Raw genomic sequence first — 25,546 nt, forward strand, 5'->3', positions numbered from 1 at the left:
AGAGAAAATTTAATCAGTATAATTAAAAGCAGGAATGAAAAGCAGAGGAGAAGCATAAAAAAATAGAATGTGTAAAATTACATGATGGAAATAAATCCAAGGAAGACAGACCCCTCTGAAATCTTCAAGTGATAAATGACGATTGATGTAATTACTATTCCCAGTGACTCACTTATGGATGCATTTGTATTCTACTGCTGCATGACAAATTGCCACGGACTTAGCAGCTTAAAACAACAGGCCTTTATTATCTCACAGCTTCTGCAGATCAGGAGTCTGTGCATAGCTTAGCTATGTCCTCTGCTCAGGATCTCACCAGGATGGTATTCAGGTGTTGACCAGGGCCAGGATTTTACCTGAGACTCAGGGTTCTCTTCCAAGCTCCCTGGTTGTTGGCAAAATTCACTTCCTTGTGCTTATAGGACTGTGGTCCTAATTTTCTCATTAGTTGTTAGATGGAGACTTCTCTCAGCTCCTAGGGGCCACCACTATTCTCTGCCTCAAGGCTCCAATAGGCAGTTCAGGACATGACTGTTGGCTTTAAAAGCTCATCTCTCTGATGCTTCATCTTAATTTAAAAGCTCCTCTGATTAGGGAAGGCCCACCCAGAATGGTCTCCCTTTTGAGTAACTCAACAGTGACTGATTTACAGCCTATGCAGAGGAGTGATACGTCATCTTCTCAGGTTGCACCCACACTCAAGGCAAACAATTGTGCAGGGTATGTCCACCAGAAGTAAGAATCTCAGGGCCATCTTCATGTCCACCCTAGGCTGAGTGTGAACATATAACCCAAACCTGGCACAGGATTAAGTTTGTTAAATCTTTTGGAGACTTCTAATGTTTTTCCTCATGATGAAAAGTGAGATGCATGTGAGAAGCAAGTTCACTTACTTTTTAGATTTTCCTTTTGCTGTGGGAAGAAGTGATGCTTGAGCTGCAGCCAGCCTGCAGCCATGACTAGAAAGCTTGGAGACTGTGGCTTGTGGAGGCCTGACACATGTTTACAGATAGAGCTTCATGCAGTTGGGGAATCTGTCACTCCAGCAGTGAAAATGCCAAGTTATAACAGTGAAAATGCCAAGCTATATAGAAGCACACATAAGATAAATTATGAAAACATACCCAGAAAGAGTGAACACCAACTTCCAACATGTGATTACCTGTGCAGTGGGAGGAGGTAGAGAAATGTGGTGGGAGGGTGCCTTTGCCAAATTGCATCTTTTTATTTCTCAAAAATATAACACAAAGATTGAAAAAATGTTAACATTTCCTAGATCTGAGTAGTGAGTTTAACAAGTCTGTTGTATTATTTTGTATGCTTTTCTGTATTTTGGAGTGCTTTGTAACTTAAAATAGAGCATATTTGGTGCAGGTAAGATTACATCACAGCTCTGCAGGGTACCCTCAGAATGACCAGCCACCCCATCCCTCCACGTTTCAGCTGCCTGAGTTTTACCATGGGCTAGTAAGCAGAGTTTTACATGGATACTTGTGAAAAATCAGTCAGATAAGCAGTGGGAGACAGAAAACCAAAGAACCTTCACATTTCTGCAAAAAGCACTTATTCTAGCACACAACATTCTAAACCAGGTTCCTCAGTGCTCCAGGAAAATCTCAAAATTTATTCTAATTTTAATGTTGACTATACTAGATGAGTAAAGCAGATTTTTGCAACAATTTTATTGAGGTATACCATAAAATAATTATTTTAAGTGTGCAATTTCATGATTTTTGTCAATTTACTGCATGGTGCAACCTCCATTGCTATCCGGTTTTAGAACATTCTCAAAATTCTAATAAAATTCCTTTGCCTATTTGGAATTTAACTTTTTCTTCATATCCAACCCAGGCAAACATGAATCTATTCTACATCTCTATATTTTTGTCCTACAGGTACATTTCATATAAAGTGCATCATACAGGATTGGACTTTTGCCTCTGGTTGTCTGCACTTGGCATATTTTTGAGATTCACCTGCAGTGTAGCATGCATCATACTCCATTCCTTTTAACTGCTGAATAACATTCTATTGTATGGATGGATATGCCATATTTTGTTTATCCATTCACTAGTTGATGAACATTTGAGTTATTTCCACTTTTGGGTTACTATGAATAATCTTGCTATAAACATTCACATGCAAGTTTTGGTGTGGGCATGTGGTATTGTTTTCTCCTGCTTTGGAAGATACTTTAGACTTGCTGGATCATTTGGTAAATTTCAAAACACAAGTACTCTTACATTTTCTATCTCCATAACCAGTCCAAGATTGGGAGGTATATTACCTTACCAAGAATTAGGTTTCCATCAGCTAAAAACATGAACACAAGCTACTCTGCAGCTAATACAGCTTTCAGAGGCATTGCCTTAAAGACTTTGGGAAATGTATCACGTTGAATGAATTTAAAATTTGGGGGTTAATTTAAAATTCCATTTTAATAATAGGCATAAATTTGTTTATTTTCTAGTATGTAATATACTTATTCATTTAACATAAAATCATGAAAATTTTCAACGTTTCTATATATTCTTTTAAGTTGCTGCTTAAAATTCCAATGAGTGGACATGGTATTTACTTAATTATTCCACTATAGATGAATATTCAATTTATTTCTCTTAAAAATTATGAAAAATGTCTTTCAATATCACTTCTGTGCACACAGAAATGCCAGCTTTGCCGTGTTTTTGGATAATTTCTTTAAGACAAAAAAATTCAAATGTAGTTCCTGAGTTACAATAAATGTGCACTTAGTGGCTTTTGACCTATGCTGCCAAATTGCTTTCCAAAAGGTCTATTCCAGTGCCAGTTTATACTAGCACTGGCACTGTATGAATGTCCATTTCATTGTATAATTACCAGCATTGGGTATTACCTTTTCTAAGCATGACATTTTCTCAATACTCATTTTTCTAAATCACAACAAATTGATGCAAGAAAAAAAAAATCAGGGGTCCCCTGCCTTGTTTTCCTAAAATCTATATGGAGCCCACAGCCACTTGCTGGTTTTTTGCTATGAACAAGGGTTCATTTTCTTAGAAAAGTTCAGAATCTTTATTAAATATATCTTTTTCTTTTCTCCTCCTTTGCTCCATTTATTCTCCCCCTCCCCAGCTTGCATTCTTTATAGACCACCATCTCACACTTAAATAGACTGGCTGTGTATTCTCTTCTCTTCCCTAACAGAAAGATCTTTCCAAAAAATATTTGTTGGAATAAGATTTTCTTTTTTATCTGGATAGTATATTTTATTTTACATACATAATATATACATATATATGCACATTTATTTATATTTTATTTACTTATAGAAGGCATGGAAATAGTGTTTAATGTACCAGCAGTTTGAAGAACCAGGTGTCTATTTCTTGATAACTGATTCAAGCACATGCCAGAATCTTCTGGGCTACCAATTCCATAATATATCTTGCTAAAAAAAAATGTTGTTCTCTCTCTGTTCAGCAAGAACGTTACCAAAAATGTAGCACAGTCCATTTTCTCCTCAGAATGCCAAACATCCGGTGCCTATCCTTAAAGATCACACAGTAACTCCTGGTGGCATATCTCCGTGACTACTGTCACAGGACAGTGTCTAGCCCCACACTACCTCGCAGACCCAGCAGCTGGGTTCAGCAGCACTTCCAAGAATCTTCTCACAGTTCCTGCCTGTGAACCCCTCCTGCATGAGCTCTTGGCAAGGGTGGGAACAGACTCCGCAGTTATCAGAAGGTGCATAGCTGGACACACCCTTAGGTTATTGTGTACCCCCTCAGCAGGTGTGGCTCTTGAAGTTCCCATTCTCCCACAGGCACTCCTGGAGCAGAAAATGTCCCCCAATTTCCCCTTAGGTTGGGGTAAAAGCTTATTCTCAATGATGGTCATCCTTCCCTTCTGGTAACACCTGAATATAGATAGCTAATGACCATCATAGCCTGGACACTTCTGTCTGCACAGGAGGACATACACGTTCAACACAGGACATATTCAACAACTCTTGATACCCAAGACTTTGTGAGATAAAGAGGAAAACTAACTGCAATCATGATCATTACCCAGATTGTTAAGTAGTGGCAAAATCTGACAGCAAGATTAGAGAGCAGTTCATGACAGTAGGATCTTAGGATATATTAGAACAAGGAAAAGAAAGGAAGGATGTGAATTAGAAAATGTTTGTGAACTACCCACTAAGTTATAGGCAGTGTTTTTGACATGTCATTATGGATTTTATGTTTCTTTCAACCTACATAGCAACCCTCCTTTTCCAAGATGAGGAAAATAAGGTTCAGGAAAGTTAAGCAGCTCACCAAAATTAGTTTAGCTCATAAGTGACAGATCAGAATTTAAATTGTATTGGCCAAAGGAGAGGAGCCTTTGCTGGGGAGAAGTAGGGAGAAACACAAAGGCTGAAATACATGTGATCTGAGAGGTGGTAGAGTCTTGAAAGGAAGGCCTCGCTGCTCATAACTATGCCAAGCAGAGCCATGACACTAGGATGTGACACGTATTATGAAGCACAGTTCTAATTCTCACCCCTGCCCCATTTCCGAGAGGCAAAGGCAGCTAAAATGAGGTCTAACTGGGGCAATCCATAAGAGAAGACAACCTGTTGCCTGTCTCAGGCCCTGTCTGCCCAGCACATATGCTGGCTGGTTGATTAGTTCCTGCCAGGCAGGGGCAAGCCTGCTCACCAAGTGCAATGGGTAATGGAACTTGAAGTCAAGGCTGGTGTGTTTCAGTTAATTAGAACCAAGAACACAGAGTCTGCCCAAGCGGTTGTGACGTTATCAAGATCCACAGCCCCATGGCAGACAGCCAAACATCAATCAAATAAGAAGGGAAGGGGAACATCACACACCGGGGCCTATCACGGGGAGGGGGGAGGGGGGAGGGATTGCATTGGGAGTTATACCTGATGTAAATGACGAGTTGATGGGTGCTGACGAGTTGATGGGTGCAGCACACCAAAATGGCACAAGTATACATATGTAACAAACCTGCACGTTATGCACATGTACCCTAGAACTTAAAGTATAATAATAATAAATAAATAAATAAACAAACAAACAAACAAATAAATAAATAAAAGAAGCTTCATACAAGAGAACTAAAAGGGATAAAAGGTAAATGCCAAATAACCCTTTTATCTAGCTTAAGTGTTCAACATGTTTCAGTCACACACAAAGAGCCTTTTAGACATTACAGTCATTCTGTGTATTCACAATTAACTCAGGTGCAAGCCTGTGAAACAGCATATGTACTCTTGTTTTCCCAATGTTTTAAAAAATATATTATGTTCCTACTAATGGGACTCAAAAAACCAAGCAAATAGTTTACGAATGTCTACCCTGTTGCCTCACTAAATTTGAATGATTCTTGCTTTCTCATCTGGATACCTAGAGTCTATTTATTTTAATGTAATATAGACACAATCCTGGGATTGTTTGAACTCGATCTCCATCACTTTCTGTTTGTGAATCCTTGGGAAGGTCAGTTTTATCTCACTGAATGAGGACTTTTGATTTATAATTCAGTAATAGCAGTGACCATCTCACAGATGTCAGGGGTCTGGAAACCATCAATGTAAAGAAGCTGGAACCCAGCAACACTGAATAGGTAATAATGAGCACATCATAACTGAACAGGTGCTGGGATGGCAGAGGAACTGTTGGGGTCCGAGTATTACAAAATCCTTTTACAAATGAGGAAACCAAGGTGCAGAGAGAAGATGTCCCAGAGCTAACTGGTGAGAATTACAGGAAAACAGAGCACGAGCCTCCAGCTTAGCCCAAGTCTGATGCCACCATATCATATGCTTTCTTCCAGGGCAGAACATGAATATCAATGACTCTAGCCCAGCAAGCAATCCATGTTGTGATTTTTTAGTTCATTTTTATTTAGTCATTCGTTATAAAATTAGACCATAATAGAAAACAAAGCTTTTCCTATGTATAACATTGAGCAAATCCTTTGCACTGAATTTTCTCACATGTAAAAACTGGAGTTTTTAAAAAGTGTATTAGTCTATTCTCACACTGGTAATAAAGACACACCCGAGACTGAGTAATTTATAAAGGAAAGAGGTTTAATTGATTCACAGTTCTAAAGGGCTGGAGAGGCCTCAGGAAACTTACAATCATGGCAGAAGGGGAAACAAACATGTCCTTCCTCATTGCAGCAGCAAGGAGAAGTGCAGAACAAAGGTGGGGGGAAAGCCCCTTATAATACCATCAGATCTTGTAAGAACTCACTATCACAACAACATCATGGAGGTAACTGTGCCATAATTCAATTACCACCCACCAGGTCCCTCCCATGGCACATGGGGATCATTGGAACTACGGTTCAAGATGAGATTTGGGTGGGGACACAGCCAACCCATATCATAAAGTGATGAAAATCTTCTAAAATTAACTGTGTGATTGTAGTATATATCTGACGATATACTGAAAACCACTAAATTGTACATAGTGGATGAATTGTATGGTATGTGAATTATGGCTCACTAAAGCTGTTAAATATAATTAAAGGGTTTAAAGAGATAAACCCCAAAACTCACTCTATCCACAAGAGGAAGACAAGGAACATACTACAGTATGAGCTTTAAGTTTAAAAGACTAAATTTTTACCTCTGATAGACCTCATTCTAACTGTGTCACTGGGCAAATTATCTCACCCTAATAAGCCTCAGTTTCTGCATCATTAAAATAGGCTGGTGTAAATAACACCAGGTAATATGACTTGACTGTGTCCCCACCCAAATCTCATCTTGAATTGCAGCTCCCATAATCCCACGTCATGGGAGGAACCAGAAGGAGGTAACTGAATCATGGGGGTAGGTTTTTCCCATGCTGTTCTTGTGGTAGTAAGTCTCATGAGATCTGATAATTTTATAAAGGACAGTGCCCCTACACATGCTCTCTTGCCTGCCACCATGTAAGATGTGCCTTTACTCCTCCTTTACCTTCCACCATGATTGTGAGACCTCCCCAGCCATGTGAAACTTTGAGTCCATTAAACCTCTTTTTTTCTTTATAAATTACCCAGTCTCAGGTATTTCTTCATAGCAGCATGAAAACAGACTAATACAGTAAATTGGTACTGGTAGAGTGGGGTACTGCTATTAAAATACCTGAAAATGCAGATGTGACTTTGCAACTGAGTAACAGGCAGAGATTGGAACAGTTTGGAGAGCTCAGAAGAAGACAGGAAGGTATGGGAGAGCTTGGAGCATCCTAGAGATTAGTTGAATGGTTTTGACCAAAATGCCAATAATGATACGGACAGTGAAGTCCAGGCCGAAGTGGTCTGAGATGGAGATAAGAAACTTACTGGGAATGGGAGTAAAGGTGACTCTTGCTATGTTTTAGTAAAGAGACTGGCAGCATTTTCCCCTGCCCTAGAGATCTGTGGAACTTTAAACAAGAGAAATGATTTAGGGTATCCGGTGGAAGAAATTTCTAAGCAGCAAAGCATTCAAGAGGTGACTTGATTGCTCTTAAAACATTATGTTTTATTCATTCACAAATATATGGTTTGGAATTGGAACTTATGTTTAAAAGGAAAGCAAAGCATAAAAGTTTGGAAAATTTGCAGCCTGATGATACAATAGAAAAGAAAAACCCATTTACTGCAGAGAAAGTTAAGACACCTGCAGAAATTTGCATAAGTAACAAGGAGTCAAGTGTTAATCTCCAAGACAATGGGGAAAATGTCTCCATGGAATTTCAGAGGTCTTCACAGCATGCCCGCCTATCACAAGCCGTGAGGCTTAGAAGGAACAAATGGTTTTGTGGGTTGGCCCAGGGCCTTGCTGCTTTGTGCAGTCTCAGGACTTGGTGCTCTGCATCCCAGTGGTGGCTAAAAGGGGCCAATGTACCGGTTGGGCCATTGCTTCAGAGGGTGTAAGTCCCATGCCTTGGCAGCTTACACGTGGTATTGGACCTGTGTACACATAGAAGTAGAGAATTGAGATTTGGGAACCTCCCCGTAGATTTCGGAGAATGTGTGGAAGTGTCTGTGTGTCCAGGCAGAGTGAGAAGGGCACTCATGGAGAAACCTCTAGGAAAGTGTGGAAGGGATATGTGGGGTGGGAGTCCCCACACAGAGTCCCCACTAGGGTACTGCCTAGTGGAGCTGTGAGAAAAGGTCCTCTGTCCTCCAGACCCCAGAAGGGTAGATCCACCAACAGCTTATACTGTGTGCCTGGAAAAGCCTCAGACGCTCAACACCAGCCTGTGAAATCAGCCAGGCTGAGGGGCTGCACCCTGCAAAGCCATGGGGCAGAGCTGCTCAAGACCATGGGAACCACCTCTTGCATCAGCATGACCTGGATGCGAGACATGGAGTCAAATGAGATCATTTTGGAGCTTTAAGATTTGACTGCCCTGCTGGATTTCAGACTTGCGTGGAGCCTGTAGTCCCTTTGTTTTGCCCAATTTCTCTCATTTGGAATGACCGTATTTACCCAATGCCTGTACCCCCATTGTATCTAGGAATTAACTAACTTGCTTTTGTTTTCTACAGGCTCATAGGCAGAAGAACTTGCCTTGTCTCAGGTGAAACCTTGGACTGTGGACTTCTGAGTTAATGCTGAAATCAGTTAAGACTTTGGAGGACTGTTGGAAAGACATAATTGGTTTAAAACGTGAAGACATGAGATGTGGGAGGGGCCAGGGGCAGAATGATATGGTTTGGCTCTGACCCCACCCAAATTTCATCTTGAATTGTAGCTCCCATAATCCACACATGGGGGTGGGGCCCAGCGGGAGGTAATTGAATCATGGGGGCAGGTTTTTCCTGTGCTGTTCCTGCAATAGAGAATAAGTCTCATGAGATACGATGGTTTTATAAAGGGCAGTTCCCCCCTACACACACTCTCTTGTCTGCCATCATGTAAGATGTGCCTTTGCTCCTCTTCTACCTTCCACCATAGTTGTGAGGCCTCCACAGCCATGTGAAACTGTGAGTCCAGTAAACCTCTTTTTTTCTTTATAAATTACCCAGTCTCGGGTATTTCTTCATAGAGGTATGAAAACAGACTAATACACCAGGGCATAGGATCTCAGTGAGTGTATGTGAAAATGTCTGGTGCTTAAGAAATGCCCAGGTTTTTCAATTCTTATTAAAATTCTAAACTATGAGGCAGCTGGCTTCATTGCTATTTAAAAATCAAGCACAATTCCTATGAACAGGGCCCTTGCTATGAATAGTACACTCACAAGCAATGGTGTTATACACAGAACTGTACATATTTTCTTAAGACTTGGGAAGGTGACTTGGCTGCGTATGCAGCTATGTTTATTCAAAAGAGATTTAGACATGCATCTCCCAACAAGTAATTAAAATAATACAAAGGAGCACTTCTCAGATCTTACCAGTCTGAATAAAAATGGAAATGGCAAGGACACAAGCTGAACTGTATTTGTGTCTATATCAACATGGCCCTCCTGTGGCCTTAGATGGAAGGTGAACTTGCTCCAATCCCAGAGAGAATGGCTTGAAAACACACTGTTTGCTTCCTGTCTCTTCACTGAGGGGCAAGTTGCTTAATCACACTGAGGCTCACAATGTTGGTTTGTAAGATGCTTATAGAATTACAGTACAAAATAAAAGAAGCATTACACAAATATTGCCTAGTTCTGTATTATGTGTCTATCAATATTTGCTTTCTACTCTCTTAATAAAAATGCAAAAGTTGGTCAATAGATGTGTGATATAAAAATTCTCAAGTCTACATGGCATCATATAGACAAAATTATCTTGTGTTTAATTGACTTTACTTTTCATCCAGGTGTGTGCATGCTTATTTTATGTTCTTTGCCTAAAACTCATCATAAGGATAGTGAGAAATTAAAAATGATTGCTTTTGCAAAGTCTGTTGAGGCAGCAAGGAACTAGCTAAGACTAGCCCCTACTAGGTATTCAGTCTTGCTGAAAGTCTACTATGTCAAGCATGTACTAAATTCAGAAAAGAACTGCAATTGCCATTCCAGTCATCTCTGCCCTTTGGCTTTACTTTTCTTAAATTTTCAGGGGAAGAAAACATAAAAACTCCCCAAACCCTCAAATCTTTATATCTTTTACTGAGGGTGCTAAACTGTCCCTTTTTTTCTGTGTAGATATGAAAAAGATATGGTCTTGCCTCTGGTGATATTTGCTCTGTGGGAAAGAAGCTGAAATAACATTCTGGACGCAGATAGACTACAAATGACTTGAGCCCTTTGAAAATCACTCTCTGGTTATTGATTCACTTGGGGAATGAAAGGCTGTTGGACTGACTGAAGCCAGCCCTGGGAAGACACAGACCCAGGGCTGCAGAATTCCATGGGAGAGGCAGGAGTGCTCTGAGAACTTGAGCTGCCAAGGGCACTTAGCAACATGCCCACTAGCCAGGCTTGCTTCAACTTCATGCCTGCCTTTGAAAGGCTTTTAGTTTATTCTGAACACTCTCTCTCCCGTTTTCAGGTGACAAGTTTGGAAAAAAAGAATGGAGTCATTATTTAATACACTAGCTGTGATCACTAATGATGTAACAATACTTTGGTTTTTAATTTTCAAAGCTCTTGACGAAACATTGTACTTTAATCCTCCTACAAACCTGGGACTAATTCTCTTCATTGAGCTAAGTTTTTTCTCCAAAGAAGGAGGAACAGACTCTGAGACCCTCAAAGAGTGATCAACAAGGCAACTTAGGTGGAGCCAGGTTTGGCTGTGTATTCTCTGACACCTGATTAGTATTATTGCACCTCTCTCAACAGCTTCCAAGGTTCCTGGCAATGCTAGAAACACATCATCCATCAATGTAGGACTAGTTAATACATTACATTAGAAATACAATAGAAAACCATGCAGCCATTTGAAAGAATGAGCTAGAATGTAGCACTGACGTGGGAACAAGTCAGTCTATGCTGTGTTGTAAAAAAAAAAAAAAAAAAAAAAAAAAAAAAAAAAAAAAAAAAAAAAAAAAACCAAGCAATAAAACAAAGGGACAGCATGATTCAATTTCAGTTTTGGGAAATATTTCTGTATTTTAAATGTTCTTGCAAGAAGATCTTCAAAGGTACTCACAAAAAGCCAAAGTGAATCTGGGATTCTCTCTGCAGTAAAAAACACGACTGGTTTGGGGAGGTTGAGAGTAAAGGAATAGCATTTTCTACTGTTTTGAGTGATGGAATAATAGCACCAAGTCCCTCTCACCCCTGGGCTCCAATGTAACCAGCCAGCATGATCTGAGTTAGGATGCTTTGTAGGCCCTCCCAGTGTGCTCGTTGAGTCACGATCATATTTTTAAATAAATAAACCTACTTTTGTTGAGCCAGACAGGGTGCTGGGAGCTCTAATTCATTCCCTCTTTTGTTCTTTGTCACTACTCTGCAAGAGAGGCATTAACATGAAAAATAATAGCTCCTCTGCATAAATGCTGGCTAGCAGGACAAAAGGGGGAGACCTGCACATTTACAGGTTCTTCTAAAGGCAGAAGCTGATACTGAGTGTGCACAGTTAGACCGTGTCCCTACACTACAAAGTAGGGACCATCATTTCATTTTACTTGAAGGAAACTGAGGCTCAGTAAAGAAGTACCCAGAGTCATCCCTCCAGCTAAGTGCAAAATCAAACCCCATACCTGACACTGTAGTCAACAGAGACAGTCAAAAGGGAATGAGTCCTTGCGTGTAGCTCCGGCTGAACTTAGCTACGTGAAATATTCAGCACCTGTGTGCAGGCATGCGTGAATGTGTGTGAGTGCGTGTATGTGCAGTGTGTGTGCTTGCACACCCATATGCATATTACCCACTGTCAGTAGGACAGGGAAACAATACTTGTTGCCTCATGCAGGTGCCACAAGCTAACCCTTTTCATCGCAACTAATCACACCAAAAAAGTCCTGTCTGCCCTCCTTCCAGTCCTCAAGCTGCCCCACATCACTTCATATGACAGTACTGGGGATATTCAGGAAGTTACTCGAGCCCCAAGAGACCTCCTGGGGAGAGTTTCTGGTACCTGTACAGAGCTACCTTCCCATTTTTCTCTCCAGGATTCTTCTGGAATGTCCACTTTTTCCTGTTGCAGAATTGGGGGTGTAGGCAGAAATTCGGTGAAGGAGGAAAAGGATTATGAAACTGATAAAGACTCCTTCCCATCTTTTTTCTGACGTGTGCTCTGGGAACAGGGAAATCTTCTAGCCTTGTGAAGACATTGTTATTGAGCTCCCTTCTCCACCCACAGAAGCAGCCCCCTTCTGAGGGACTGTTCAAGGGGTCAAATGAGGGCTGGCCTGGGTATATTTCATTATGAGACACAGAAGCACAGGATTTGAGCTAAATCCATTAAAAAGGAAAATGGGACTTCGATGTGTGTAGGTGAGTACTGGGGTGGCTGACACACGTCACTGATGTCTTCAAGGTTGAAGTTTCATCTGGAAAACCCCCTTGGTACTCTCCCCAGGGTTCTGTATGCACCCAACTGTAATTTAAACTGCAACATGATACAATAGATGGAAACAGAGAAAGTTGAAATAAGCCTTTTGGAACTTGTAGCTGCACAAAGCCATTGTACATGAAAAGTACAGAGAAAACAATTGGAATCATTTCAGGCTTTGAAAACTTATAATTACAGGTGAGTGGCTATTATGTTATTGGAACAGCCATTATAACTGAAAGGTACAATTTCAGATAATATATGTGAGGACATTAATACACCATCAGATTTTTACAGCACAAGTATCACAATGTATCCAATTTCAAATTAAAGGTTACCTTCCCGGGTCTTTTTTCCCCTCGATTCTCTACCTCTATTTTTAAGTAGAGCATTCATGTGAAATAATGGCATCATTTCTCAAAAAAAAATCACAATAATTTTTGGTTGTGCACTTTTTACTATCATTTAAAAGCCTCCGGGTCTTTAACATTGTAGGAAAATGACAAAAATCAAAATCACCCATCAGTACACTCTCTACATGACTGTCACCTCTGAGTTACTTATGCTAATTGAATAGAACTATAGCATAGATAATCAAGATGGAAGCAAATCTAGAAATTACCTTTATTTACACCTAGAATTTAAATTTAAATGTGCATGCATTTGACACCTTGGAGTTCTCCAGACACTGGATTAAGAAACTCAACGAGGACTGCAGAAAACCGAGAGACACGAGCCACAGAAAGTACCATCCAAATTCTGTCCGGAACTCTATCACCTTGCTGTTGGGTGACATTTCTAGCATCCCTGACCCTCTGCACCCTTATGAGTCCCATGTAGCATGTGATCCAGAGGATGATTGTGATGGAGAGAAAGGTACCAACAAGCAGAGATGAAGGACCAGGAAGGGGCACAAAGACACATTCATGGCGCCCTTTCCATGGAAAGGGCAGTTTCCTTTGACCACTGGGCTGTGTATTGTTCAACCTATAAAGGAGTAAAGTTCCCAGTATAAGATCCCATGGGAAAACTCCTTTGGCCATTTCCACAGGGATTTTTGTGCCTTCCTGGTCCTTCTCAGCCACCCTAGGATCTCTAGCTGAGTGGTTACTTGTTCATTTGTGAGAGTAACTGAGAACAAACAGTAGCAACACAACAGTTGCCTAAATCCTTATTTTGAGTCTGAGTGAACTGTAGGTCCAATAGCTAGGTGTTCATCCTCCTGGCAAGCTCACTTCCCAGGTTGTTGTATGGAAATCCAGCTCAGTTCAATGCCTCACCTGGTATAAATTCCTAATACAAGTTAGTTCCACCATCTAAGAAGATTGCACGTTTCCATCCTCCAACTTCCCTGTTCAAAATTCCAAACAACATATGAGCTTCCATGATCATGCAAACACAGACCTGAGTTAAGCTATCTTCTCCTTTTGCATTTACTTTTCATGTTTTCTTGGTTTGCTGAAGGATTTAACAATTTGCTATAGGGCCGCCTTCTCAGAGAGACTGATGGGCTGTAGGTTTTTGGAAAGAGTGACACAGGCCTGTGGCAACAACATATTTTATTACATAAGCCACAGTGATAGGAATCTGACCTAAATAAAAAAGAAAAGGGGGTTGAGAATATTAATTATGTATGATTGAGAAATGAAATGGCCTTTTGTCATTTTAAGATGCAAGTTTATTGCAATGCATTATGTTTTCTGTATGAAATTAAATACAAAAAGTCCCAATTTATGATAATCTAAATGTTCTTTCTGTGAAAGTTGTCTTATGTCCAGATATACAAAGCAGTTCTGAAAACAGTATTAAAACTGCATTGTGGATAGTTTGTTGGAACTCTTTGAAGGGGCTGTACAGTGACGAGCATATTCCCATGAGTAAGAACACCTTAGATATACAGATGCTCCTCAACTTCTGAATAGGTTACATCCCATAAACCCACCATAAGAAGAAAATGAAATGTGTTAAAGATGCATTCAATACTCCAATGAAGCCATTGTAGAGTCAAATAATAGTAAGCTGAACCAATTGTGGTACAGATGCTCCCTGACTTACGATGGCGTTACCTTCCAATAAACTCTTGGTAAAGTTGAAAAATTACAAGTCTAGTCATAGTATGTCAGGGACAATTTGTACCAATAAATAAAGATCAAAGTCAGAAAAAATAGCAGCCTAAAAAAAAAGCAACTTCGAAAATCTCTATGAAAACCTTGCTGTAGATACCGGCTATGGAGAACATGACACAGGTTGGGGCCACATATCAGCAAGCGTGTTTGCTAGTTGATGTCAGGATAGTTTTGGTGACTATGTCAATCACATTTTTATGGCAAAATAATCATGTATATTGTAGAAAATATAGATGGAAAAACAAAAATGTCACATGTCACCTACGATATGACACAGATGTTAATTTTCAATACAAAACTACAATATGAAAGAGAAAAAACATTTTGAACAAAATATTTGACGTGTGTACATAGCAGGCAACATGTCCAAGGAGAAACTAGTTCTGTACTTGTGCCAATAGTACAGGTTCTGATAAGAAAGCCCAGGCACTCAGTGATTCATTCCTGCATCTTAAGCACTTTCTCTGTGTCAGATGCCCTGGGACAGGGAAGTAGAAAGTAATCAGCAGGACCCTGAGCTCCGGGCTGGAGTCAGCAATGCCTCTCCTTTCTCTGCCACCACCTTCTCCCACTCACTCGCACCCCAAGAAGGGAGCCGTTGACAGAATCCCTTAACTAGTGTGAATAATTCAAGGATGTTTATTAAACTAACCCTAAAAATTTTAAATCGTTGATAGATTATAAAGACATAAGTACAAAGTTTAACAGTACTGTAGAACCAAGAAACTTATTCTTGTCCAAACATATATATTCAACTTGAGAGAAGTTTGTTCTCAAAACCTTTAAAAAGGAGAGTCTGTTTCCTAGCCATTGCATACAAAAATAATCTGTAGAAGTGGCAAAGATTGTTCATGAGGTTCCACGGTGTCAACTCACATACTCTTTAAACGTGGACTTACATTCACACGTGGTATCTATTTTCAGAACACATTTAATAGGCAAGATGGCAAAGATACAGAAATACTTTCAAAGCATGTACAGTCATAATGCACAAATGACTATGGTGTAAATTAGCTGAGTTATTCATTGAGGTGCAGTGCCAGACAAAATTATTGGGACAGGTTTAGTTCATTTTTCAAAACCAAAAATTGTCAGTCCCTTATGATGCCTGAGGGCATACTACATCCATGTCTATATAATGCTAAAGCATTTGTGGGAAAAATAAACTATTCAACCAGTCATCTCCCATGTTTCTCTATTGAGGTCCAAGTTAGCTGGATGAAGACTTTGGACAAAAACATCCAGTTGATTGACTACAGTATTAAGGTGAAACCTGGAAAATAATAAAATGAGTTTTTCACAGTTTTGCAGGATGTAAGTCAAATCCTTTGATTGTATACATGAGAAAAGAGGCCAAGAGAAGCTGGGCAACTTACCTAAGCAAAGAGCGTTTCTGATGACTAGAAAGGCCAAGAAATACCAGGTAAGGTGTAAGGTAAGAGCAGTGTCCTTACCTGGACAGATCACCACCGTCTCTTTGCTTCAGGTCTTCTCGATAAAGGGAAAACCTGTGGTTTGGGATAAGAAGTTTAATCAAAGTGAAAACTGGGTCCTCTTTCAAAAAATATCCCAGTAAACTCTTTGCAATTAGTGTTCATGTTACAGTAGAAGCAACATCTGGCAGGGTGGCAGCTCAAGGAAGAGGGGCTTAACCCTGAGTTTTTGGGTGTGAGGCATGTGAAGGCTTCATACACAGCCAGCCCTAATACTCTTCCATTTCCAACTCGCATCCTGGGATTAGTGGTCCACAGGACCCCATAATGGTGTCTGTGAGAAGTCTGAACTGAACTAGAGTGTGGTCAGCGGTCTTTAAAGATGGGCTCCAACAACTGCTCCCTCCTCTGTGTATTAATCCTCCTCCTTTGTCATGGAATTGTGTTTATTTTCCCTTCATTTGTATAGAGATTGAACTTGTGACTTGTTGAACAGGTGCAGGTTTTAGGTCTAGCCCTTAACAGGACTGAAAGTATTTGCTTTTACTCTCTTGGACCCTTGTCACTACTGTCTAAGGAAGCAAATAGAAATTGTTCAGGAAGAGTGAGCTCTTATGCAACACCAATGGCTAGGCATGTAAGAGAGGCCATTCTGAAAGTGCCAGACCCAACCAGGCCTTCAGCTGAAGGTGGAGGCAAGAGCAATCCCAGCTGACACCAAGTGGAGCAGAAGGTCTGCTCAGCTCAGCTCAGCAAACCCACAAAAGCCTGAGAAGTAACAAGCTGCTGTTGCTTTACTTGTTAAGTTTCATGTTTATGTAGAGTAGATAGCAAGAAGTATCCAGGCCTCAGGACATAACACACATGTAATGTGAGTTATCACAAGAGCCAAGTTTTACTAGGGCTTCTTATTCGGAATTGCCATGTCACATGAAAACCAGAACCAGTGATTGACCCTAACTAAGCTGCAAACCTTCTGAGAGCAGGCAAAGGAAAGGACATCATGGAAGCTAGGATGCTCCGTCATGCAACAGAAATAGAGAGGGGACTCATGGCAGGGGACGGTATAAGGAGAACAAAAGAGGAAAGACCAATTAAACAATGAAAGGCACATCTGGATTCTGTCTTTTTGATACTACAGATAATTCCAAATTAGTGAAAACTTCCAGCTGGCTCCCTGCTTCTCACCATCATTTACCAGAAAGCAGCTAGCATGAATATCAAAATTGACCATGTATATCTTTTGGAATCTGAGCCCCAAAGAGGGAGAGAAAGATTGGCAGCACATACATCATCAACACTAACTCATGAAAAATATAGTCTTGTCCATACCCATACCACCCTGAACATGCCCAATCTCGTCCGATAAGTATAATCTTGTAGCACTCCTCCGTCTTGCTTTCCTTGACCCGTTTTGAAGAGCAGTTGGGTTTGTCATGTGAGACAATGAAATAAGATTGTCCTGCACATTGGTGTGCTTTCTTATGTTAGGTAGTATTTGTCCACAGCATACAATATATGTCATGGCTTCAATGATGCTCCCTTACTCGTGGTGTCCTTTTGCAGCTGACTGATTATATAGCTGACCAAATTTTACGATGGTTAATTATGCAAGTTTCAGACAGGTAAGAATGATATTGAAATGTGGTCTATGCCAAGCTTAATGTTCCATTTCATAGCAATTTAAATGGAACAAAAATGATTTGCCCATAGTCCCAATAATCTTGAACTCTCGGCTATCCTATAATGTGACAGAAATTTCTAATCAGTAAAAATGAGCAGATGAATTCACCAAATAAAACTCCAGAAACTCGCAGAACTAAACCCTCCCTCCTTGAACACAGTGAGCAACGGAAAGAAACACCAGTGGTCCTTCATCAAGGGGGCAGGAAAACCAAAAGACACATGTGCATGTCCACAGAAGCTTTGAGCAGAGAAGACAACATGACGGAGATTCAGTCTTTGATTCTTTCCACTTTTATTTAGTGATTTAGTGTCTACCTTGTGCTATAAGGGCTGTGGGGAGCTATGGACAGAGAAGAAACAATGAAAATTCCATTAATTGAGTATTGTCTCCACCTCGGAAGTTTTCACCAATTGAGGGTGGTCATTTAGGCAGCTAACCATGAAATAACTGCCAAATTCTGTAATTTGGTTCAGAAAATGTATCTTTTCTAATTATGTAGCCAATTTAGTATGGCACTGAGAATTGTTTTAGGTCTGAAAGATATGGACATTTCAAACATTTTCAATCCAGTGTGATACACACATAAGATGGGTGACACAGAGTGCTAAGGGAGCCGAGGAAGGGAATCTAAAGCAGCCTGTAGAGGTCCACACATTCTCTCTCTTTTGTTGTGAGTCTTGAAAGAAGCATTGAAAGTTCTGAGTAGAGAATGAAGTAAGGATACCGTGGGTAGAGACAATAACAGATGAAAGGGTATGTTTTGTGCAGGCTGGCAACTGATTCCATGTGACTGCCACATATAATGAGCTTGGGTCTAGTGAGACACGAGTCTCAGACAACCTTGTTATGAAGATTACTACAAAAGGACTTGAATACTGTAATATACAATTTAGAAAGTATGGGGAAAAGCAATAAAGGGATAAATCAAATAAATCTAACAGACATATGTAGAACATTCCACTCAACAACAACAGAAAGTACATTCAAGTGCACGTAGATCATTCTCCAGGATAGACCATATGTTAGGCCACAGATTAAGTATCAATGCATTTTTAAAAATTGATATCATGCAAAGTATCTTCTCCAATGACAACAGGATAAAGTTAGAAATCAATAACAGAAGAAAACCAGAAAATTTATAAATCTGTGGAAATTAAACAATACACTTTCAAAAAGCCACTGGATCAAAGAAAAATCAAAATGGAAATAAAATATCTTGAGACAATAATAGTGAAAACACAACCTACTAAAACTGTGAGATGCAATGAAAGGAATGCAAAGGGGGAGATTTACAGCTATAAACCTTTATGTAAAAAAGAAGAAAGATCTCAAATCAACAATTTAACTGATAAAGAAAAAACTAAAGCCAAAGCCAGCAGGAGGAAAAAAATAAAAATTGCAACAGAGATAAATGAAATAGAAAATGAATAACAACAGAGAAAATCAACAAAACCAATAGTTTTTTTAAAAAAATCATAACATTGGACAAATCTGTAACTAAATGGACTAAGAAAAGAGAGAAGGCTAACATTACTGAAATCAGAAATGGAAGTGGAAACATTCTTACCAATGGTACAGCAAAAAAAAGAGAGAGAGAGAGTTGTAAGAGTACTGTGAACACATGTACACCAATCAGTAGGGTAACCTAAATGAAATGGACAAATCACTAGCAACACAAAACTGGTCAAGATTTAATTACGAAGAAATTGAAGTCCTCAATATACTCATAACTAGTATGAACTAGTATGGAGATTAAATAAAGAATCAACATCTAACAAAATAAAGGCCTGGACACGATGGCTCCACTGGTGAGTTCTACCAAACATTTCACAAAGAATTAATGTCAAACCCTTGCAAACTTGTCCAAAAACTCGAGAGAAAAGAGCATTTCCTAACTCTATGAGGCCAGCATGACTCTGAAAACATAGGCAGACAAAGACTAGAGACTAATATTTCTTATGAATATTGATGCAATAATTCTCAACAAAATACTACAAACCAAATTCAACAGTACATTAAAGAGTTTATAACCCCTGACAAGTAGTATTTATAAGAATGGTTCAACATATGAAAATCAATCAATGTCATATACCCCATTAACAAAACTGAAGGAGGAACTGATTATCACAATTCATGTAGAAAAAGCATTTGACAAAATTGCACATCCTTTCATGATAAAAACACTCAACAACTAGAAAAAAGAGAAAATTACTTTAACACAAGAGATGTAACATGTAAAAAACCCACAGCAAACATACTCAATAGTGAATGACTGAACATTTTCTTTTTTTTTTTTTTTGTTAAAAATATACTACTTTTTATTAGCTATAAGTAATCAGTTGATTTTTTTTTTTTTTTGCCATGGTTGGTACTTTATTTATTTTTTTTATTTTTAATTTTTTTTAAATTTATTTATTATTATTATACTTTAAGTTGTAGGGTACATGTGCATAACGTGCAGGTTTGTTACATATGTATACTTGTGCCATGTTGGTGTGCTGCACCCATCAACTCGTCATTTACATCAGGTATAACTCCCAATGCAATCCCTCCCCCCTCCCCCCTCCCCATGACAGGCCCCTGTGTGTGATGTTCCCCTTCCTGAGTCCAAGTGATCTCATTGTTCAGTTCCCACCTATGAGTGAGAACATGCGGTGTTTGGTTTTCTGTTCTTGTGATAGTTTGCTAAGAATGATGGTTTCCAGCTGCATCCATGTCCCTACAAAGGACACAAACTCATCCTTTTTGATGGCTGCATAGTATTCCATGGTGTATATGTGCCACATTTTCTTAATCCAATCTGTCACTGATGGACATTTGGGTTGATTCCAAGTCTTTGCTATTGTGAATAGTGCTGCAATAAACATACGTGTGCATGTGTCTTTATAGCAGCATAATTTATAATCCTTTGGGTATACCCCCAGTAATGGGATGACTGGGTCAAATGGTATTTCTAGTTCTAGATCCTTGAGGAATCGCCACACTGTTTTCCACAATGGTTGAACTAGTTTACAATCCCACCAACAGTGTAAAAGTGTTCCTATTTCTCCACATCCTCTCCAGCACCTGTTGTTTCCTGACTTTTTAATAATCGCCATTCTAACTGGTGTGAGATGGTATCTCATTGTGGTTTTGATTTGCATTTCTCTGATGGCCAGTGATGATGAGCATTTTTTCATGTGTCTGTTGGCTGTATGAATGTCTTCTTTTGAGAAATGTCTGTTCATATCCTTTGCCCACTTTTTGATGGGGTTGTTTGTTTTTTTCTTGTAAATTTGTTTGAGTTCTTTGTAGGTTCTGGATATTAGCCCTTTGTCAGATGAGTAGATTGCAAACATTTTCTCCCATTCTGTAGGTTGCCTGTTCACTCTGATGGTAGTTTCTTTTGCTGTGCAGAAGCTCTTTAGTTTAATTAGATCCCATTTGTCAATTTTGGCTTTTGCTGCCGTTGCTTTTGGAGTTTTAGACATGAAGTCTTTGCCCATGCCTATGTCCTGAATGGTACTACCTAGGTTTTCCTCTAGGATTTTTATGGTATTAGGTCTAACATTTAAGTCTCTAATCCATCTTGAATTAATTTTCGTATAAGGAGTAAGGAAAGGATCCAGTTTCAGCTTTCTACTTATGGCTAGCCAATTTTCCCAGCACCATTTATTAAATAGGGAATCCTTTCCCCATTTCTGGTTTCTCTCAGGTTTGTCAAAGATCAGATGGCTGTAGATGTGTGGTATTATTTCTGAGGACTCTGTTCTGTTCCATTGGTCTATATCTCTGTTTTGGTACCAGTACCATGCTGTTTTGGTTACTGTAGCCTTGTAGTATAGTTTGAAGTAAGGTAGCGTGATGCCTTCAGCTTTGTTCTTTTGACTTAGGATTGTCTTGGAGATGCGGGCTCTTTTTTGGTTCCATATGAACTTTAAAGCAGTTTTTTTCCAATTCTGTGAAGAAACTCATTGGTAGCTTGATGGGGATGGCATTGAATCTATAAATTACCTTGGGCAGTATGGCCATTTTCACGATATTGATTCTTCCTATCCATGAGCATGGTATGTTCTTCCATTTGTTTGTGTCCTCTTTGATTTCACTGAGCAGTGGTTTGTAGTTCTCCTTGAAGAGGTCCTTTACATCCCTTGTAAGTTGGATTCCTAGGTATTTCATTCTCTTTGAAGCAATTGTGTATGGAAGTTCATTCCTGATTTGGCTCTCTGTTTGTCTGTTACTGGTGTATAACACTGCTTGTGATTTTTGCACATTAATTTTGTATCCTGAGACTTTGCTGAAGTTGCTTATCAGTTTAAGGAGATTTTGGGCTGAGACAATGGGGTTATCTAAATATACAATCATGTCATCTGCAAACAGGGACAGTTTGACTTCTTCTTTTCCTAACTGAATACCCTAGATTTCTTTCTCTTGCCTAATTGCCCTAGCCAGAACTTCCAACACCATGTTGAATAGGAGTGGTGAGAGAGGGCATCCCTGTCTTGTGACGATTTGCAAAGGGAATGCTTCCAGTTTTTGCTCATTCAGTATGATATTGGCTGTGGGTTTGTCATAAATAGCTCTTATTATTTTGAGATATGTTCCATCAATACCGAATTTATTGAGAGTTTTTAGCATGAAGGGCTGTTGAATTTTGTCAAAAGCCTTTTCTGCATCTATTGAGATAATCATGTGGTTCTTGTCTTTGGTTCTGTTTATATGCTGGATTACGTTTATTGATTTGCGAATGTTGAACCAGCCTTGCATCCCAGGGATGAAGCCCACTTCATCATGGTGGATAAGCTTTTTGATGTGTTGCTGAATCCGGTTTGCCAGTATTTTATTGAGGATTTTTGCATCGATGTTCATCAGGGATATTGGTCTAAAATTCTCTTTTTTTGTTGTGTCTCTGCCAGGCTTTGGTATCAGGATGATGTTGGCCTCATAAAATGAGTTAGGGAGGATTCCCTCTTTTTCTATTGATTGGAATAGTTTCAGAAGGAATGGTACCAGCTCCTCCTTGTACCTCTGGTAGAATTCAGCTGTGAATCCATCTGGTCCTGGACTTTTTTTGGTTGGTAGGCTATTAATTATTGCCTCAATTTCAGAGCCTGCTATTGGTCTATTCAGGGATTCAACTTCTTCCTGGTTTAGTCTTGGAAGAGTGAAAGTGTCCAGGAAATTATCCATTTCTTCTAGATTTTCCAGTTTATTTGCGTAGAGGTGTTTATAGTATTCTCTGATGGTAGTTTGTATTTCTGTGGAGTCGGTGGTGATATCCCCTTTATCATTTTTAATTGCGTCGATTTGATTCTTCTCTCTTTTCTTCTTTATTAGTCTTGCTAGTGGTCTGTCAATTTTGTTGATCTTTTCAAAAAACCAACTCCTGGATTCATTGATTTTTTTGGAGAGTTTTTTGTGTCTCTATCTCCTTCAGTTCTGCTCTGATCTTAGTTATTTCTAGCCTTCTGCTAGCTTTTGAATGTGTTTGCTCTTGCTTCTCTAGTTCTTTTAATTGCGATGTTAGAGTGTCAATTTTAGATCTTTCCTGCTTTCTCTTGTGGGCATTTAGTGCTATAAATTTCCCTCTACACACTGCTTTAAATGTGTCCCAGAGATTCTGGTATGTTGTATCTTTGTTCTCATTGGTTTCAAAGAACATCTTTATTTCTGCCTTCATTTCGTTATGTACCCAGTAGTCATTCAGGAGCAGGTTGTTCAGTTTCCATGTAGTTGAGTGGTTTTGATTGAGTTTCTTAGTCCTGAGTTCTAGTTTGATTGCACTGTGGTCTGAGAGACAGTTTGTCATAATTTCTGTTCTTGTACATTTGCTGAGGAGTGCTTTACTTCCAATTTTGTGGTCGATTTTGGAGTAAGTACGATGTGGTGCTGAGAAGAATGTATATTCTGTTGATTTGGGGTGGAGAGTTCTATAGATGTCTATTAGGTCTGCTTGCTGCAGAGATGAGTTCAATTCCTGGATATCCTTGTTAACTTTCTGTCTCGTTGATCTGTCTAATGTTGACAGTGGAGTGTTGAAGTCTCCCATTATTATTGTATGGGAGTCTAAGTCTCTTTGTAAGTCTCTAAGGACTTGCTTGATGAATGTGGGTGCTCCTGTATTGGGTGCATATATATTTAGGATAGTTAGCTCTTCCTGTTGAATTGATCCCTTTACCATTATGTAATGGCCTTCTTTGTCTCTTTTGATCTTTGATGGTTTAAAGTCTGTTTTATCAGAGACTAGTATTGCAACCCCTGCTTTTTTTTGTTCTCCATTTGCTTGGTAAATCTTCCTCCATCCCTTTATTTTGAGCCTATGTATGTCTCTGCGTGTGAGATGGGTCTCCTGAATACAGCAGACTGATGGGTCTTGACTCTTTATCCAGTTTGCCAGTCTGTGTCTTTTAATTGGAGAATTTAGTTCATTTACATTTAAGGTTAAGATTGTTATGTGTGAACTTGATCCTGTCATTATGATATTAACTGGTTATTTTGCTCGTTAGTTGATGCAGTTTCTTCCTAGCCTCGATGGTCTTTACATTTTGGCATGTTTTTGCAATGGCTGGTACCGGTTGTTCCTTTCCATGTTTAGTGCTTCCTTCAGGGTCTCTTGTAAGGCAGGCCTAGTGGTGACAAAATCTCTAAGCATTTGCTTATCTGTAAAGGATTTTATTTCTCCTTCACTTATGAAACTTAGTTTGGCTGGATATGAAATTCTGGGTTTAAAATTCTTTTCTTTAAGAATGTTGAATATTGGCCCCCACTCTCTTCTGGCTTGGAGAGTTTCTGCCGAGAGATCTGCTGTTAGTCTGATGGGCTTCCCTTTGTGGGTAACCCGACCTTTCTCTCTGGCTGCCCTTAAGATTTTTTCCTTCATTTCAACTTTGGTGAATCTGGCAATTATGTGTCTTGGAGTTGCTCTTCTCGAGGAGGATCTTTGTGGCGTTCTCTGTATTTCCTGGATTTGAATGTTGGCCTGCCCTACTAGGTTGGGGAAGTTCTCCTGGATGATATCCTGAAGAGTGTTTTCCAACTTGGTTCCATTTTCCCCCTCACTTTCAGGCACCCCAATCAGACGTAGATTTGGTCTTTTTACATAATCCCATACTTCTTGCAGGCTTTGTTCATTTCTTTTTCTTCTTTTTTCTTTTGGTTTCTCTTCTCGCTTCATTTCATTCATTTGATCCTCAATCGCAGATACTCTTTCTTCCAGTTGATCGAGTTGGTTACTGAAACTTGTGCATTTGTCACGTATTTCTCGTGTCATGGTTTTCATCTCTTTCATTTCGTTTATGACCTTCTCTGCATTAATTACTCTAGCCATCAATTCTTCCACTTTTTTTTCAAGATTTTTAGTTTCTTTGCGCTGGGTACGTAATTCCTCCTTTAGCTCTGAGAAGTTTGATGGACTGAAGCCTTCTTCTCTCATCTCGTCAAAGTCATTCTCCGTCCAGCTTTGATCCGTTGCTGGCGATGAGCTGCGCTCCTTTGCCGGGGGAGATGCGCTCTTATTTTTTGAATTTCCAGCTTTTCTGCCCTGCTTTTTCCCCATCTTTGTGGTTTTATCTGCCTCTGGTCTTTGATGATGGTGATGTACTGATGGGGTTTTGGTGTAGGTGTCCTTCCTGTTTGATAGTTTTCCTTCTAACAGTCAGGACCCTCAGCTGTAGGTCTGTTGGAGATTGCTTGAGGTCCACTCCAGACCCTGTTTGCCTGGGTATCAGCAGCAGAGGCTGCAGAAGATAGAATATTTCTGAACAGCGAGTGTACCTGTCTGATTCTTGCTTTGGAAGCTTCCTCTCAGGGGTGTACTCCACCCTGTGAGGTGTGGGGTGTCAGACTGCCCCTAGTGGGGGATGTCTCCCAGTTAGGCTACTCAGGGGTCAGGGACCCACTGAAGC

Source organism: Macaca mulatta, chromosome 3 (genome assembly GCF_049350105.2).
Source record: "Macaca mulatta isolate MMU2019108-1 chromosome 3, T2T-MMU8v2.0, whole genome shotgun sequence".
Lineage (NCBI taxonomy): Eukaryota > Metazoa > Chordata > Mammalia > Primates > Cercopithecidae > Macaca > Macaca mulatta.